The 15,504-nt window shown below is 37.0% G+C and overlaps 1 protein-coding gene across 6 annotated transcripts in view; it reads right to left on the minus strand.

Moving 5' to 3' along the window:
• Positions 1-15,504, minus strand: part of TSPAN18 (tetraspanin 18) — a 178,053-nt gene that overhangs the window by 93,170 nt on the left and 69,379 nt on the right. The window lies entirely within an intron of this gene.

The raw sequence follows: 15,504 nt of genomic DNA on the forward strand, positions 1-15,504 counted from the left end.
AAAAAGTTTAGATACTGGACATGGTAATACCTAGAGACTGCAGAATAGAAGAGGAAGAACTGGAAAAAAATGCAGACAAATGGAGAGAAATAGAATGACAAAAGAAATCAAAGATCGTACCAACAGTAACAGGCATCTTAGGTGCAATCACAAAACAACTGGAACACTACTTGAACATCTCTGGCATTGACAAAATCAACGACAATCAATAGCAACAGGCGTTTTACTTGGAACAGGTTACAAATTCTGATGATACATACAGTATAACACCATCCTGACAACATCTGCCTATTCCAGGTCCTAGAGAAGGATTCAGTAGGTGGATAAAAATGCTACATCTACTCTAAACATGTAGCTGACTTTGTGACCAACAATAAAAACAAATGTTTATGGAATTAGAGGCATAATATCATGACTCACAGTGATAATACCTAAATATTTCTTGGTATGGTTTTTCCCATTGTATCTAGTCTTTAACTTTTTTGCTTATGAACAATTCTTTTACATCATTCTACATAAAGATGCAAACTTTTTACATTTGGGGGAGGGGCATCCCCAAATTCTCAGATAATCTGGACAACTGCAGTTATTTCCATGCCAGCTAAGAATAATGAGAATTATACTCCCAATGTATATGGAAGGCCAGAATGGGACCTATCGCCCCATTCGAGTTGTCCTAGACCAGTGTTGGCTAACTTTTTTGGCACCATCGCGTGCCAAAAGCGGGGCTCACACATATGGGTGCCCACACCCATAATTCAATGACCCCACTCCCCACGCATGACTCCCCACGTGTGACCCCCACTTTTGGCACGGTGGGCCCAGTAGGCTTGTTTTTCGTGTTCCCCAGGCTCCAGACGCTTTATAAGAGCCTGGGGAGGGCGAAAATGGCTTTCCCCACTACCTCCCCTGGAGGCCCTCAGAGGCTGGAAATGGCCCATTTCCTGATTTCCGGTGGGACCAGAGGTCCCGTTTTTTGCCCTCCCCAGGCTCCAGAGGCTTTCTAGGAGCCTGGAGAAGGTGAAAAGAGCCTCCCCCCCCCGAGGCAGGAAATGTCCCATTTCCCGACTTCCGGTGGGCCCAAAAGGTCCGAAGATCAGCTGGCCGGCGCGTGCATGTACACTGGAACTGAGCTAGGGCAATGCTCGAGTGCCCACAGATATGGCTCCGTGTGCCCCTGTGGCACATGTGCCATAGGTTTGCCATCACAGTCCTAGACCCATGGAAGACATTGGGTACTTCTAAGGCAGGAGTAGAGATCCTGCGATTCTGACTTACTTACTTACTTACTTACTTACTTACTTACTTACTTACTTACTTACTTACTTACTTACTTACACACACAACCCTGGTGACTGCCTAGTCAATTCCCTACAGATTTTTTTGGTACAGTTTTGCAAATGATTTACCATTGCCTGCTTCCTAAAGAGAGTAACTGGCTCAAGATTACCCAGCTAGCTTTGTGCCCAAAGTGGGACTATAATTCATGGTTTCCTGGTTTCTAGCCTGATGCCTTAAACCACTGCCCAAAACAGACTTTGCCTTCAAATAGTGGTGAATTGCAGATTTCATCAAGACAGTTGATTTTGCTAGGATCTAGCTTCTCAGCAGTTGAGGGTTGAAGGATTCTCGTCCTTGATCTAAAGGAAGGAAACTGTCCTTCAGGCTTTGTTACACAGGAATTTTCTATACAAATTTGAGTCCCAAAGAGAGTAGGAGGAAAGGAAAAGGAGCCATTGTTGATTTACAATGTAAATTTTACATGCTGCGACCCTTTGTATGAATGAAAATAGCTTAATCTAACCATGGCTACAAGTCACGTCCAAAAGAAAAAAAAAACAGAAACTAGAAACCCAGTATATGTGTGTGTGTGCGCGCGCATGCGCACACACACAGTGAATTTAATACAAACCAGAAACCAACACTTTTAAATAAATAAAAGTAGAAATGGACCATGGATGTCCCGTCTCAATATTTGCTATTGCAAATATGAATTGCTGTTTCTTTTATCGTATAGCAAATGAATAACCATAATAAAGAATAATTGTGCCCATAGATTTTCATGGGAAAAGGAAACACCATCTCCTCCAATTTTGAAGGCAATTTACTCAATCATACTAGATTAAAGGAATTTTCTTTACGCTGCTCATGTTTTGTATTCTTCAACTCAGCATGCAGGATTCCAAAGGATAACTTCTCATTGTTGAATGCTTACCAAGCAGGATGCCCACTTATCATGTAGCTCTTATTTCTTATGGTATGAGAATCATATGAACCAAAAGCCAGCATGGGACAGAAGAATAAAAGAGTGGAAGAGATCGATTCTGAATCAGAATGTTCTAAGTGAACATGATGAGGCAAACCAAGGGCAACCTGTAAACAACAATCAAATTACTGTAAAAACAAATCAACAAGGAATTGATTTATTTTTATAGCAACCATGATGTAAATGTCAGCTAAAATGAAGCACCAGACATGATCTTAATTTGAAGGCAGAGGGGGGAAAAAAACCACAAAACTATCGTTTTAAGTTTCAAGATTTGTGATGTACACTACAGTACAGTTTACAGCAGGGGTGAAATGCTACCGGTTTAGTCGGGTTTGCCCGAACCAGTAGTAAAAAAGGCTACTGATTTGCCGAACCGGTAGTAAAAAATGTAAAAAAAGAAAAAGGTCCAATGATCAGCTGAGCAATGCGCGATCGTCAGAACTTTTTAAAAACTTTTTAAGCATTTTTTTACTACCGGTTTTCCAGAACCGGTAGTTAAAAATGCTTTAAAAAGTAAAAAAAAAAAAAAGTTCTGACGATCGCGCATCGCTCAGCTGATCATCAGAACTTTTTTTGTTGTTTTTACTTTTTAGGCATTTTTTACTACCGGCCCCGCTGCGAACCTGTAGTAAAGGTAAGTAGAACCCACCCCTGAGGCGGACCATGTTTTCTCAAGCACAGTTGAGAGAGCTGGAAGCAGAGAGAGCTAGAAATCTGTTGGAATTTTCTAACTTGATTAACAGCAAAGACTAATTGCACTCTCTCTCCCTCTTCACTTTTGTGTTGCAACAGTATTTGTGCCTCTCGGTGTGTATGTATGTATTTTCAAGAGGCCTGCTTAATTATCAAGGTGGCATCCTGTGCACTTCTACTTAGGCGTAAGTCCCATTGAGCTGCTGGGAATTACAGTAATAAAGAAAATTAGGATTGTACTGCTCAGCTGCAGTGCATCTGTCTCTCAAATCCCTTTAGAATGGAATGTGAAAATTGTGTTTGCAAAGGTAGGCAGAGAAAAAGATGGGTGCTTAAGTGACTTCAGCCAAGCATTCACTAATGAAAAAAAAAAACCCAGACTGTTCTAAATATATACTCCTCAGTATATAGACTTTTTTTAATTTTATTTTTGGTTGTTTTGAGTAGGAAGAACAATTATGTCAATGGCTGATTGGGAAGATAGAACTGAAAGCATTTTTTTTCCACTTCTAAACTAGCCCAGGGGTGTCAAACTGGTGGCCCGCAGGCTGGATATGCAGGCCACGCCCACCCCAGCTCCACAAAGGGAAAAAACATCATGATACATCACGGGACAGCAACGTGACATGGCGAATTTGAAACCCATGGATTAAACCCATGATGGCGAACCTGTGGCATGAGAAGCCATATCTGTGGGCATGTGAGCATTGCCCTAGCTCAGTTCCAGTGCGCATGCGCATGCACACACCGGCCAGCTGATTTTTGGGCCTTCTGGGCCCACTGGAAGTTGGGAAATGGGCTGTTTCCGGCCTCCGGAGGGCCTCTGGGGGGTGGGGAAGGCCCCTTTTTGCCCTCCCCAGACTACAAGAAAGCCTCTGGAGCCTGGGAAGGGCGAAAAAACAGGCCTACTGGGCCCACCGGGCCATTGCATGGCAAAAATGGGGGTCACACAGGGGGAACGCATGTGTATGCGGGGGGGGCAGGGTGCATTGAATTATGGGTGTGGGCATGTGCGCACGAGACCCCCCTGTGCTCCCCCCTGCTTTTGGCACGCAATGGCAAAAAAAAGCCATCACCGGACTGGACTATGCTATTAGACAATATTTGTTGTTCAATCACTAAGTGGTATCCAACTCTTCACTCCCAACTAATTTTTGTTGAGGGCCAGTGACATCATTTAGAGGAGCCTACATTCTTTTCTCAACCATGAATGACCATCCACAGTCTCATGTAGTCTCACCTTGCACTTTATCCGAACAAAAAAAGATACCTCCACGCATGCCCACACATCCTAAATAAAGAAAACTCAAGTGTCTTGAACAGAAGTCAGCTACAATCCTTTACCAAAAAAAGAAGCCTCTGAGAGAAAGAGAGAAGCAAGAAGCTGAAATCCCAAGTTCTTGACTTCAAATACAAGACATTATCCACCCATTAGAAGTTACTAAACAAACAAACAAACAAACAAACAAACAAAAGCCCAACACAGGAATTTCATTATTTCTAACAACCTCACTGGCATTCCAGTTTTTGCAAAACTTGGGATTTCCATCCTGTGGTAGCAGCAGCATAAAACCATGAATCATCTAGACTTAACCCCAAATGTCTCAAGATCTCATTCAATCAGAATTGACGTAATTGCAAACAACTTCATGGAGGAAATTAGCAAAATTCATTAAAAGAAACTGCAGTAGTCAATCTATATTTCTTCATGACCCACATACTTTCCCCCCCCTGAAAACTTAAATTTTTATAGAAGTTGCAAGGTTTCCAGAATACAGCACAGAGTGTTTAGTTCTTTTCCAAGTGGCAATTTTGTGGTTGAGTTTTCCATTTTCTTATGGTATTAAGAGCGTTTGTGAAAATAATGCACAACAGATGAAAAATGCTTCCATGCCCTAGAAATTAAGTAGATCCATACGTCCCATGAAACACAGATTCATTTTTTATTATATGGTGTGGAATTCTGCAATGCAAGATTCCTGCAGTGCTGCAGTACAATCACACAAGCTGAGAGAACACAGAACTATGGGGATTCCAAAATGGCTGAAGAAGCATGGTTTAATGTGCTAATGTGTGAAATGTATTCCTAACCATGATTACAGGATTATTGTGAGAATGAAATAAGGTATGAAATCTTCAGCTCTTTGCTGGAGATGCAGGATATAAATGTTATAACAATGTATTAATAGTCTTAATTAACTTTTAACAATTTTTACAAAATAAAAACAATATAAAGTAAAAATGATAAGCCAATAGGAAAGAAATGAAAGAAAAAAAATATAAAGAAACAGTTTCCAATCTTCTTTGCAGTAGTTACAAATGAATTTATATTTGGTTATATTATTTCATGCTGTAAGAAAGGTAAAAGATGAGATAGTAGCTACATCCAGTGTTACTCTAGGATTTAGTGTAACACGTCTTAACATGTCTAAAATCCTGAGCAGTTTGTCTTCTACTGCACCAAAAAGAATAATTCATTCTTTAAAGATAAGACAGAACAATGTTGAGAAATTCCTCAATAAAGAGCTGTGCTATGAGTAATCTTCCTTTATTCCCCTCCTCCTTCCTTTCACCCTCTAATTCCTTCAGAATTTATATTAAATATGCACCATAGCCTATATAATTAATTAGAAAGGCTCAAAAGTCCAATCTCAACCTCTCCAAAAAGGGCAGATTTAAAAACAAAAAAGGCATCTTTCAGGAAGAAACCTCCCCAGAGAATCCATTTTTTTCTCATTTTATTCAGCAAGACATGGTACAACAAGCAGTTACCATATTCAATACAGTGTTTGATACACTTAATTGCAGGTCATTAACAATGACCTGGCCAATTAAAATTGTGTTGTGGCACATGTCTTTCTGAAGCAGATGTTTCATCTATTACCTGCATGGTATCTATCAACACAGTTAATACGTCTACCTTATGAGCTAATTATTTTGCAATTACATGGAAACAAATGATATTTCTTGCAAAAGGTTCTACTAATTATCCATGCTTGGCAAAGGGTAGGAATAATGGGATATTTTTCCTCAATTGCTTCCTCTCATTAAATCTAACACCTTCCTGGCCCCAAAAGTGGCCAAGGAAAAGAAATTGACAACACTTTCAGAAGAATGGCACAATTCTATCCAAAGAAGTATTTATGTTATTAATGGCAACTTCCTAATCATTTTGTATCAACTTTCCTCCAAGTAACATTAGCAATCCCTCAATGGAAATATTGTCGAGTTGCCCTTGGTTTTCTTTAACCCCTGATGCTCTTTTGCTTTTGGCCTCATTGTACAATTAGTAGGGATTTTCCAATATCAAAAACTTCTTCCTAAACATTTGGCTTTGTGCAAGTCTTTTAAAGCACTTTTGTGGTGATCCCTAGAATGAGAAAGAAAAAAATGGATTTCTTTTCCCCCAAAGCAGTTCTTCAATGGCCTTACTTTTCTGTGGATACCACTCTTTTCAAAAATAATCCTCCTAAATAGAAATTGTGCTTGTTAATAATTCATTGTCAATAATTCAACAGCTAAATTCCACAATTAGTAAACTATGATTTCTATCTCTTCCCCTATTCCATGTCCTTTTTAGCCTGCATCTTGAGTAACAGGCGTGAAGTTTGGAGTTCATGTGGAGAATCAGAATGTCCAAACATGAACAGAGAAACTGACACATTTAAGAGATATCTTAAAACAACAGGAAAAAGCTCAGCCCCGTGTGATTATTGGAGTTGTGCAGACTTTTAGATTTGAAATGTAATGGTGCTTCACAATGAACATGTGCAAACACACACCACCTTTCAGCTGCTCTGTAAATGGGTCTTTTCATAAGATTACATGCCAGTTGCAGAAAGTATCACACAAACCAAGGAGAGGTCATAGTTGCTTTAAGGCAGTGTTTCTCACCAACATGCTGCCAAGAGCATTCTGGGAATTGAAGTCCATGCATCTTAAAGTTATTATGGTTCATCACAGTCAGTCAAATATTCATACTAGATTTGGTATTATTATCCACCTATTATTGCAGAGGTGTCAAACTCATGTCATCATGGCAGCGTCACATGACGTATCGGGATTTTTCTCCCCTTCGCTAAACCAGGCGTGGGTGTGGCCAGCATGTGACACATCCGGCCTGTGGGCCAGGAGTTTGACAGCCCTGACCTATCGAGTCTTTCCCAAGGACCTAGCAAAGGCAGATGTAGATGTTTGATGGTGTTAAAGATATTATCACAGGATGTAATCTGTTTCAAATAAAACTGCCTTTTGCAATTGACTGATGATTTCGTCAATGCCGATAGTGTTCAAGTGGTGCTTCAGTTATTTTGGGATTGCACCCTAAATTGTTATCATATTTATTTGCCCCCCATCCCATCATTTCAAGGTGATTTTGTTGCCAAGATTGAGAAACCCTGCTTTAAGGAATTGCCCACAGGTATTAGGTGAGTGCCCAACATGCCTCCCCCCAAAGTTTCCACACCACAATATACTGTACTTGGAATGGAGCTTCTAAGATTGCTCACAGTCAGCTAATGTGGTTATCTGGATATTTTCCAGATGTCGTAAAGGAGAGTTTATTTTGGTAGAACTTTAAATCCTCACCTTTTGCTGAACTAAGTTTCAGTCAATTAACAGTATACCTCTGCTTGAACTTTGCTGTTTCAGTAGCCGATAAAGTTGAGGTAAAAAAAAAAAAAGGACTGATACTGTATATGAGGAGGCAGGTTTTTTAACTATTCATTTTCCCTGACCATTTTCGGAATACAGTATCCAAAAAATTAATATGATGGGGTTTTATTTCCCAGATAGTCTCTTTCTAGAATTTCTAGCCTTTAGAGCACAATACATTTCTCTAGAATGCATTTTCCTCTAAAGGGTGGGGGGAAACCCACACACATTTGAAGGATTTAGCAATGATATTTGAAGAAAAGCTAACCGTAAGCAAGCTGAAAAGATATCCTCAAGCAGTTATAAAAATGGGATAAAGACAAGCTGTCTTTTTATCCTCCAGAAATGAAGAATCAGAGTTGAGAAATTCCCCTCCAGCCCCATGGACACAATCTGCATTCTCATGACCACACTAAACACAGCAATTGCATATTGTATATCTTGGCATTTTCATCCACTCCTAAATATCTAGGGCTTGGCTCCCTGCCATCACAAAAGGGCTCACGGCTTCAGACTAATGAATTTTGTGGTCAGTACATGAAATAAGTATACTAAGTGAAACGGGAAATCAATTCCTAAAATACTGCATTAAATAAATATCACTGTTTTTCCAACTAGCAAACCTCAACTGCAATCATTCTTCTTCATTTTTAATGTCTTAACCCTTATCCTATGACTTCCCAATCATTTCCAAACCAGATGATCTTTTCTTGAACTGAAAAAGGCCTTCTTCTCTCCTTTGCATCCGTACATGTACTTTTATTGCTAATAAAGAAAATTTTCCACTAAATTTTAGTTGTTCAATGGCCTGGTATAAACTGTAAATTTTTCTTAAGGCCATTTTAATTCAGATGGAATAAATCTGTGCTTCTAATTTGAGTCTAAAGTCTAACTTTCCCAAAGCTGTCAGAAATTATTTTAAAATAATATATGTACTCAGTCTAAGACTTTGTTAAGCCGATATTGCTATTTATAAGAATCAATGTTTATTGCTGTCAGTTGTATTGTATTTGCAATCATTTGTCTGGATTATTATTTTGTTTTAGTGGTCTTAATTTCTTATACTGAATATACCAAAAATTCCATTTCCCTTTCTATTAAAATATTGCAATTGAGAAATGTGAAAATAATCTGTAGCTTAAGTACAGTAAGATTTCTTGTGAGATAATCGGGACTCAGTCTGAAAACTTGTGATGCTAAGAGATTTGAGCATTCTGTAGGCTGCAGATAGGCTGTGTTTGGCAAAATAAAAATGATAAAGGCAACTTTGCTTTCATAGTTTCATATATGTAAAGTATTTGGAACATTGAAAAGTTATTAGCTAAACACAGATTTTGGGTGGTTCAAATAAACCTTGATTTATGCTGCAAGTTTGTTCTGTGTCATGTGAGCACAAATGTTGAGTTTTTTACAGAGTGAGGCAAGAGCTTGACTTGTATACTTGTCTTTTCTTATCCTATCAATCCTCATTCTTCCATTCTTCTTACTTCAACTACTGATATTTCCATTCCCAGTCTTGTTCCCCTTCCATTTTATTAACTCGGAAACTTGGTTGTTTAAAGAGTCATTTCCTTTTTTAGCCCTTTACCCACTGACATTCTGCTAATTATTTGCTTACATGTTATTGTGAGCTAAATGGGAAAATAGTAGGAGGAAGGTATATGTTTGCTGCCTTGAGTTTTTTGTAAAAATAATAAAGGGGAAAATAAATAAATAAATAAATAAATAAATAAATAAATAAATAAATAAATAAATAAATAAATAAATAAATAAATAAATGTTTATACTTAATGAACCCTGGCCACCATCAATGTGTAGTTCAGGGTATATAAATAAATAAATAAATGTTTATACCTAATGAACCCTGGTCACCATCAATGTGTAGTTCAGGGTATACTACACACTCAGCTGGTTGATGCATAGTTCTTTCTTCTGTATACATTTTTTAATGTACATGAATCTAGTATTGTGAATAATATTCACTTTTAATCAGATAGTCCCTATATATATTGCACCTTCCCCTGGCCAGTTCACCTCTAAGGATGAAGTAGAACCTACAGTCTCTCTGCAACAACATATTGTGGCCAGGCTATAATAGGCCTACTAAAGGCTGGGATTACTGGGAACTAACTTGCCACAAATTTAGCAACTCTCAAATCCACACATCACTTATGGAAAAAGATTATTTAGGCCAAAGAGCTGACTCTCTACAAAGACAGGAGCCCAGGCAGTCCTTATTCAGTTGCCTTGTTCAGAGCAGACTACCTTGCCTCTGAAGATGCCAGCCACAGTTGCCAGCAAAGACATCTGATGTCAGGACCACAGTCAATAAACCCGAAGCATAAACACTGCCAATAGATAATGACCATGGAAAAACTACATCAGCATATTGACGTATTGATAGCTTTTGTACCTGGATTCTGTCTTACTGCCCGTTGGCATTTCTTTTACACTTCAACTAGGACACTAAATAATTGAAGTCAGTTTTCTTAATCAGGTGCTGAGTTGAATCTTGGCACCCTCCATTCATGCAAATTTATTACAATTTTTTTTTAAAAAAAATCAGATGTAGATATAACCTTCTTTCTTGATATCACTGCATTTCCCATCATTTATGCCTTCTGTGATTGAGTATTAGGATCTCTGTTATTATGCTTCTTTCCTTCAATAAAAAAAAAAATCCTTCTCCAAAGTAATAATAAAACCACTAATCTATGCAGCTGCGTTTTATTGGTTGTTTTTCCCTTATTTTACAGCTGTATTTTATCCCAATTTCTATGTTAAGAAAAGTGTTCTGGATTTTTGAAAGCCTCTTAATGAAGACTAATTGACATGTTCATAACCATTATTTTGAAAGCTGGTTTCCCACGCAGTTGCTGCTGTTTGGAAATCAACTCAAATACAATGCATGAAAATGGGATAGAAAAACTTACTATATGCTAGAAGAAAATCTTTACAAAGCACTGAAATGAGAATGGAGAGCTGTCCTAATGTAATGACAATTCACAATCAACAAAATCAACAAAAATAGATTAAATTGCGTTAACAGTAAATATATAGTGAATTACAAAGATTCTGGCAACATGATGATCCCACCAAAATTAGAATTATAAAGTGTCATGCAATCAACATCAAATGTTGGTGGAACAGATGATTCAATATAAAATAGTCTTGTAAAATAATCATGGACATGGCAATTCAGTTGACATATTATGATGCTTATCTACTTTTATGCAGGCTGTGAAAATCAAAATGTTATGATATATCAGTTCTGGGCTGCTACTTGTTAGAAGATCAAAACACAGAAGAAACTATCATTAATAAAGAGAACACTTTAGCAATTATTCTTTTGAATATGTACTGTACCTCTGACGTATTAAGAAGTGGTAGGATTCAAATATATAAATGAAGGAAATTATCTTATGTGCACTTAAGAGTACAGGACTTAATTAGTATTAGAAGGTATGCTCTATAAGCAACAACTTTGTTTTCCCAAATCATGAACTGGCTATCCTTGTATCAAATTTAGCTATTTCTAGGGCATCTGTCTCATAGTTAAAATAGGCGGAACAATTCTTCCACAACTTCATTTTCTACACATTTATATTCTGTATAACTTTACTTTACATGCTAAAATGTTGATTATTAAAAAATATCAGATGCTGCATTCCCATTATAAGATCAAATGGCTCATTTTGAAAAATCCAAATATAATTCAAAAGATGTTACAGTGGTTAACAGGTCTGTATTGATCAGGAATGGCAATGGAGCTATTTTGTCCATTGCTGTCTTATGAAAAGGATTATATGTACAAAATAGAAAGAAGACCAGGTCACAAAAGAAGAATATGTAATATAAAACTGTAGAGCTAGCGGCAGAAGAGCAAAAGTTTATAATGCAATAAGTTGAAGTTATGAAAGATGTTAAGAATAACAAAAAGGCTTTGTTTAAATATATTCCAAAGGAAAGGAACTCAATCTGTATAGCAACTGCTTAATGAAGAAGATGCAGTGCTAACAGGTAACAAAAAAGGCAGAAATTATAACTGTGAATTCTAAGCAAGAAGAAATATTTCATACAGTATGAATGCCAGAAAAAAACCTTTCTAACAATATCAGCAGATTGATAGTGAAATCAATTATCCAAAAGGTGGTGAAAATCTTTTCATTGGGTGAGGCAATCTGCCAGGGATGATTTAATTTGGATTCCTGAACTGAGAAGAGTAGTTGGATTTAAAAGGTTAATGGATTTATGAGTCTATGATTTATTGAAGCAGAGAATCTGACAGAGGAATCAAATAAAATACATAGTGAAATAATTTCAAGCATATTACAGGAGTCATGGCTAAAACATCCTAAACAGCTGATGTCTTTTCACAATATTTTCTAATACCTTTTCATAATTTACTACAAATATTAGACATTGCTAATCATGAGAGATGAATATACTAATTCCAAAACGGCACTTAAAACCAGAAAATTTAATTATATCATTGCAAATACATTCAATTTACATTAATAACACCCATGCAGAGATCCAAATTATTCAAGTTATTCTTCAATATAAATTGGAAATATTATCTACCAATCCCGTAGGAGATAGTGTAAGTGAAAAATTACATTATACTACATACATACAGATAAAAATATTGCTTTGATGCATTAAGTGTCCACTGTGATAATTTCCAAGTTGTATTGTCAATCACTGATAGTAAAAACCAAAATTATTTAGGTTAACTTTCCTTTCATCTCTATTCTGTGGTCAGGGATATTAGAATATACGTGTTCTTTTCACAGGCAAACAGATTATGCCATTAGCAGGCAGTGTGATGCCTCAAAGACCTTTATATATTTATGTTTCTGAATGTAACTGATATGAAGCACACAGATGTTTATAAGCTTCAAACTGAAAACCCCAAGCACTATATCTGGAATGATTACATGGAAATGACATAAAAGCAAACTAAATAAATATATTTACAAGCATAAGCCTTGGGGAAGTTGAGGTGATTTAGAGCATATGGGGAGAAAATATTAGAGTTGTTGAAGTCTTCTTTTAAAAGGTTCTGGGCCCATTGATTGCATCAACCATTTCTGGAATTTTTTTTAAGGACACCGAAGATATTTTCTCACATTCTTCAAATGTGCTCAGTAGTCCAAAATACTCCCTAATGCTATAATATTATAAAAGGATATAATAGAAAGATGTCCAGTGCGAGTCTTTCAAGGAATCCCTTTTCAAATTGTGTTGGATAAGAAAAATAAATTAAAAATATGAAAAATCAACACAAGTCTTTTGTTTGCCTTATCTGGCTACAGCATATGCTTAAAAACATTTGAAAACCATTGCTCTCAGGAATATTGCCTGTTCTACAAAGGAATTTACTGAATGACTTCCTCTGATATAATCATATTTAAAGCTTTTTTGTTTTAATGGCAATGACGTATGCAACAAGGAAGAATTTAATTCATTTAAATCACAGCAAATGGATGAGTCAGAAGATGACTGAAACTAAGTTCCTCTACACATAAAATTAAAGTTTGTCAATTTTTCTACTATATGAACCATGTGTGACAAAAATGGTGTTGGATTTTGAGTTGAACAGCTAAGTAAAAGCAGGCAAAAGCTTTTATCCAATTCTCTTATAAAAATAATGGCTACCTGCTGTATTGCATAAGGCACACAACTTAAGCAACCACAAAGAATCTTTGGGAATCAGTGATATATAAATTTAATAGTATTATTATATACATAACAATGTAAAATCACAACTGCCAGTTCTTTCCCTGGTGTTGGCCTTCATACACATCCAGTTCTTCCTAAGAACCTGGGATGTCATAGTATATCAGCATAATATAAATGGAGATCCAAGCACAGTGTGGCCTTTTGTAATTGAGATACAGAAAAGTTGCAAAATTTGAAAAAAAAAAAATCCAAGTGCCATCCAAGATGTTTTTAGTGTGGCACCCAAGACACCAATAACCACTGGGACTAAGGCCCATTTATGTCATAATCTTTCAACTTCTATTTCAGATCTTGATATTTTGTGATCTTCTCCAATTCTTTATCTTCTATAAAAGTGTTTTCATTATATGATTTATCTGAAGAATTTCATAGTAGTAGATAGGCCATCCATGTCAAGCATGACTATTTATGCAAACTAATAGCATTTAATTTAGGAACTGGATCCTAAATATAAGAATCGTGTAAGAATATCATTAGAAAATGCCTTCAAAAAAGAATTACGTCCCCTTGCATTAGAAATATCCTGGCTCTAGACATCCTTAACCTCCCCACCCCGTTCTCCAAATATGAATCTCCTGACTTTTCTTGTAACAGACTGTTTTTGATTTCTCAAAACAGAAATGGAAGAAACTTCAAGGGAGAGTGTAACCTCAATGGCCTCCCTTTGTTGGTTCATGAACTCTATTGTTTTCTTAAAATCCTAGCCCTGCAAGTGATTCCCGAGCTTTATTTTTATTCTGAAAGCTTTATATTCCCTGGCTTGACTGAAATTACAGCTTTGTTGGTGAGTAGGAGGTGGGGTGGGGGTGAGAAATACTCAGATCTGCTAAGTAAACAAATCTGACTTAATTTATGAGAGAAAAAAATCCTGGAAGAAAACATGCTGGGCTGCTTCTATTTAAGATATAACTACTACACTTTCATTAGCAAAAATCAAATAGCTGGAAAAAGTCCTCTTTTTCCCATTTTCTGTTTCAATTCAGTCTGTATAAAACACCATCATTTATACTAGAAATGCTCAATAACAGAATTTATAAAGACACAAGAACCTCAGACATTATAACTCATGAATATAAAATGACATGAATTAATGAAAGCAAAATTAAGTAGCAGCCTTACTGTTTGTACATGCTTGTTTGTGTGTGTGTGTGTGTGTGTGTATATAAAACCTAACATTCCATGAATAAAATATTCTGGAAAACAACAGAACATTCAATTTCTTCCCCTGATCATGCCAACAATACTATGGATTTTCAAAAGGGAATCTAATAAATGGAAGGATTTGCATTCAAAGTGTTCACTACCAGACTTTGCTCCTGTGTAAACCGGTGCATTAAAGACCTAGAAGTTTTAATCAGAGGCTAGATCTGTTAAAATTGCTGTAGTGTAGAGCTGTTAAACTTGCGGCCCGTGGGCTGGATGCATCACGCACTGGCCACACCCACTCCTGGTTTAGCAAAGGGGGGGAAGTCCTGATGCATCATGTGACACCGCTGTGATGACACGAGCTTGACACCCCTGCTGTAGTGAATCTTTCACTAAGCAAGAGGTTGGACTAGATGACTTCTAAGGTATCTATCTCAGATTAAACCTTACCAAGATCAAGCATTAGAGGCAACTAGTTTTGGGGAATGTTCCTTCTTTAACCTTGGATCAACATCACATGAAGTGTTAGCACCACCTTATAATTCCTTGGTAAGACCACACTTGGAATATTGCATCCAATTTTGGTCACCGCTATATAAAAAAGATGTTGGGACTCAAGAAAGAGTGCAGAGAAGAGCAATAAGGGGGAATAAGGCTAAAACTTATGAAGACTAGTTGCAGGCACTAAGTATGACTTTTGATGAAAAGAAGGACTAGGGGTGACTTGATAGTAGTGTTCCAATATCTAAGGGGCTGCCACGAAGAAGAGGGGGTCAGCCTATTCTGCAAAGCACCTCAAGACAGAAGAAAAAGCAATGGTTGAAAAGTAATCAAGGAGAGAACCAACCTAGAACTAAGTTCTAACTCCTGACAGTTAGAACAATTAATTAGTGGAATGACTTGCCTCCAGAGGTTGTGGGTGCTCCAACACTGGTTTTTAAGAAGAGTTTGGACAACTATTTATCTGAAATGGTATACTGTTTCCTGCTTCAGCAGTG

This window comes from Pantherophis guttatus, chromosome 1 (genome assembly GCF_059756535.1).
Source record: "Pantherophis guttatus breed Tessera chromosome 1, ASM5975653v1, whole genome shotgun sequence".
Taxonomy (NCBI): domain Eukaryota; kingdom Metazoa; phylum Chordata; class Lepidosauria; order Squamata; family Colubridae; genus Pantherophis; species Pantherophis guttatus.